This window comes from Chiloscyllium plagiosum, chromosome 19 (genome assembly GCF_004010195.1).
Source record: "Chiloscyllium plagiosum isolate BGI_BamShark_2017 chromosome 19, ASM401019v2, whole genome shotgun sequence".
Lineage (NCBI taxonomy): Eukaryota > Metazoa > Chordata > Chondrichthyes > Orectolobiformes > Hemiscylliidae > Chiloscyllium > Chiloscyllium plagiosum.
In genome coordinates, this window is record NC_057728.1 from 30189766 (window position 1) to 30193948 (window position 4183).

The window sequence follows — 4183 nt, forward strand, 5'->3', positions numbered from 1 at the left end:
CACCATGCCACAATCCTGTCACTTTGTCCCAACTTCACAGCTGTCATACCAAATTTTAATGTCACAGTCTAGTTCTTTAAACTGAGTTGGCTCTAAAGAACTTCTTTTAAGAGTTATGGGGGGTTGAACGGTAGTTTCAACGGTAGGTTGAACGGTCAACATAACTATTTCAGCAACTTTTACATTAATGCATCTTCTAAATGAAATATTTGTACAGAATGCTACAAATATAGAATCCAATCAGTTTTCATTCTGCTGTACTAATTAAATAAATGTGTATTCCAGCAAGATTTATTTAAAAAAGATAATACTTGTAGAGAAATTGATCTCTACAAGTATACCTTTGTAAGTATATTGTTTGATAATGCGACTGTGAGTACTAATAATGCAAGTTGTTGTATATAGCATGAAAAAATATGTTTACTCAAGAGTGGTGACACAGGGAAAGAGTTATGAAAGATACACTTATCTTTGAGAGAAAGGAGAAAGGGTTCAATAGACTGAATCGTGGGACAAAGGATTTTCTGTAGAGAGGCATTAAGTAGATTGAATATATGTTTTTGAGTATTCAAAAAACAAAACTGCAATCTTACTGAAACATATAAACTCCTTACTGTTGTAACAAGGCAGACATTGTGAAGATGTTTATCATGGATGGGAATTTTGAAACTAGGAGTTACGTAAATTGACCAATTAGAACTGAGATGGGGAGAAATTTGTTTTCTCAAAGAAGTGTGAATTTTGGAAACTCTCCAGAGAGCTATCAATGCTGAGTCAAAGGGGCTGTGAGGCATTATTCTTTCTACAGACAGAATTTAAAAATCATAACCCTGGAGGTAACCTTGGAATTCTGATGCCTGAGGGACAGTGACTTATTTTCAATGGCTGAGCAGGAGAAAGGAGTGGGAACTGTAGTCACCACCAATTAACAGACCATGAGGCTACTTAAGAAGCTTGTCACAAGGCCTATATGGTTCAAAACAGAGTTTTGAATGCTCAATTTGGTGAACCTGATCAGTCTATTGCAAGTAAATACATGTCTGTTTGAATAGTTGTGAGTCCAAGAAAAATTGTCTCCCCAATTATTTACTGTTTACTTTTCCTGGATAGCGTAATGGTGTCATAGAGCACAGACACAGACCTTTCAGTCCAATTTGACCATGCCAATCAGGTTTTCCAAGCTAGTTCCATTTGCCTGCATTGGGCCCACAACCCTCTAAACCTATCCGACCCTTGTACCTGTCCAAATACCTTTTAAATGTTGTAACTGTACCACCTGCATTTACCACTTCCTCTGGCACTTCATTCCATAAATGCACTATCGTCTGTATGAAAAACTCACCTGTTAGGCCCCTTTTAAATTTTTCCCTTCCCACCTTAAACGTATGCCCCCTAGTTTTGAATTCCCCAACCTAGGAAAAAGACCTTTACTATTCACCTTATCTATACCCCTCATGATTTTATAAATCCCCATAAAGTCACCCCTCAACCTCCTATGATCAAGTGAAAAACCTCCCAGCCTATCCAGCGAAAACCTCCCAGCCTCTCCTTGCAAGTCAAACATTCTAGTCTCAGCAGCATCCTGATAAACCTTTTCTGATTCTTTTTCAATTTAATAATATCCTTCAGATAGCAGGGTGACCAGAACTGCAAAAGTGGCCTTATCAACATCTTGTACAACCTCAAAACGACGTTCCAACTCCTATACTCAATGGTACAAGCAGTGATCTCCGTAATAACTCAGGAAGTCCAAGTGGAAAGGAACATTGTTTATTGTTGAATATCAAAATACCCATGGTGTGCAAATGCTAATCTCAGCTCAGCAGACAATTCTGCGGACTCATGCCTGAGTCTATGTTATTTACATTATTACTGACCTATTTTTTAATCAACCTATTCAGAGATGTTATTAGATGACTCTGGAGCAAGTGGGACTTGAACTCCAGTCTCTCGGTTCGTTATCACTACACCATAGTGTAGTGATTCTGGGTCTAATTCTGGGTTTAATTTTATTTTAACCTATTTTTTGAATCAACCTGTTCAGAGATGTGACTGGAAAGACACAGCAGGTCATGCAGCATCCGAGGAGCAGGAGAATCGACGTTTCAGATATAAGCCTTTCTACAGGAATGAGGCTCATGGGCTGAGGGGCTGAGAGATAATGGGAGGGGGGTGGGGTTGGCCAGAAGGTAGCTGGGAATGCGATAGGTAAATGAAGATGGGGCAGAAGGTGATAGGTCGAGAGGGGTGGAGCGGGTTGATGGGAAAGACGATGGACAAGCCAAGACGGCAGTGCTGAGTTGGGGGCTTGGGACTGAGATAAAGTGGAGGGAGGGGAAATGAGGAAACTGGTGAAATCCACAGTAATCCTGTGTGGTTGCAGGATCCCAAGGTGGAAGATGAGGCATTCTTTCTCCAGGCATCGGGTGGTTAGGGTTTGGCAATGGAGGAGGCCCAGGACCTGCATGTCCTTGAAGGAGTGGGAGGGGGAGTTGAAGTGTTCAGCCATGGGACACTGGGGTTGGTTGGTACAGGTGTCCCAGAGATGTTCTCTGAAATGATCCACAAATTGGCGTCCTGTCTCCCCGATGTTGAGGAGACCACGTCGGGTGCAATGGATGCAGTAGATGACATTGGTGGAGGTACAGACACATTTCTGTCGAAAGTGGAAGGATCCTTTGGAGCCTTGAACAGAGGTGAGGGAGGAGGTGTGGGCACAGGTTTTGTATTTCCAGCGGTGACAGGGGAAGTTGCCAGAAATGGGGGGTGGGCTGGGGGGGGGGGGGGGTGTGGATCTGACGGGGTGGGAGTGTGTGGATCTGACGAGGGAGTCACAGAGGGAATGGTCTCTCCAGAACGCTGATAGAGATGGGGATGGAAATATGTCCCTGGTGACGGGATCTGTTTGTAGGTGGAGGAAGTGGCAGAGGATGATGCGATGTATCTAGAGGTTGGTGGGGTGGAAGGTGAGGACCAGGAGAGTTCTGTCCTTGTTGCATTGGGAAAGGTGGGATTCAAGGGTGGAGGTGCGGGAAATGGAGGAGATGCACTGAAGGGCATTGTTGACCATGTGAGAGGGGAAATTGCGATCTTTGAAGCAGGAGGCCATCTGGGATTTTCTAAGGTGGAATTGGTCATCCTGGGAACAGATACGGCGGAGGAGTTGGGAAGAAGAGATAGCGTTTTTACAGGAAGTAGGGTGGGAAGAGGTGTAGTTCCAGGTAGCTGTGGAAGTTAGTGGTTTGTACTAGATGTCCATGGTTAGTTAGTCACCGGAGATGGAGAGGTCCAGGAATGGGAAGGAGGTGTCCATGATGGTCTTGGTGAATTTGAGGTTGGGGTGAAAGGCATTAGTGAAGTTGATGAACTGTTCAAGCTTCTCGTGGGAGCATGAGGTAGCACTGATATAGTTATCGATGTAGCAGAGGAAAAGGTGGGAGTGGTGAGGTTGTGGTCGAGGGGAAGTAGGAGGAGGTGTCTGCGAGTTGGCGCCTGGCTTCAGTGGTATAGAGGTCAGTGTACCAAACTATCACATGCCCCTTTTATGCAGGGGATTAAACCTGCAAACAAGGGGGGGGGGGGGGGGCGCAGTGGTAGTTTAGTGCACTGACCTCTCTAACCTATCTTTTACCTTCCCTTCTATAATACTAGTCGAGTAAAACTCCCAATTAAGATTTATAAAGCAACACTTCTTATCTCAAAACCAGGCAGCTGTAGATTCTTGTCTTTGGATCTTCCTGTGTCTTCTTTTCTCCTTGTTAGGAATTTTTGCATCACAGGTTACTGATCAAAAAGGTACTTTTATGAGAGATTTTTTCAAGCAGACTGGTACATGTTAGGCTTGGCAGTTCTCTTCTCAACTGTTCCATTTTCCCCTGGCCTTATACCCCAGAGCATCAGATTGTGTCATTGGCTTTTAAGATTGTCAATATACTCAATGCAAACTTGCTTAGGAATTGTTATTTTTATCAGGGTATAATTTAAACTGATTGGCTGAATTCGAATTTGTTTTTGTCTCCAGGCAATGAATTACTCGAGTTGTTCAACCCAGTGCTGCCTTTTTTGAGAATACTTGGTGATGTCTCCAGTAGTTCTGCTGCTTTTAATTCTCTTAAAGGTACACCCACATCTTCATAATACTACCTCCTGTAAAAATGCCATCTCTTATTCCTAATTCCTGTGC

At 43.5% G+C, this 4183-nt stretch overlaps 1 protein-coding gene across 2 annotated transcripts in view; it reads left to right on the plus strand.

Annotated features, from left to right (window-relative positions):
* gpr19 (G protein-coupled receptor 19) overlaps positions 1-4183 on the plus strand; it is a 61338-nt gene that overhangs the window by 36626 nt on the left and 20529 nt on the right. Inside the window, exon 2 of one of the 2 annotated variants that reach the window (XM_043709466.1) lies at positions 4022-4117. The exons of the other annotated variant lie outside the window; for it this stretch is intronic. The gene's annotated coding sequence lies outside the window, so the exon portion shown is untranslated. The remainder of the gene's footprint in view (positions 1-4021; positions 4118-4183) is intronic. 2 annotated transcript variants of the gene reach the window in all.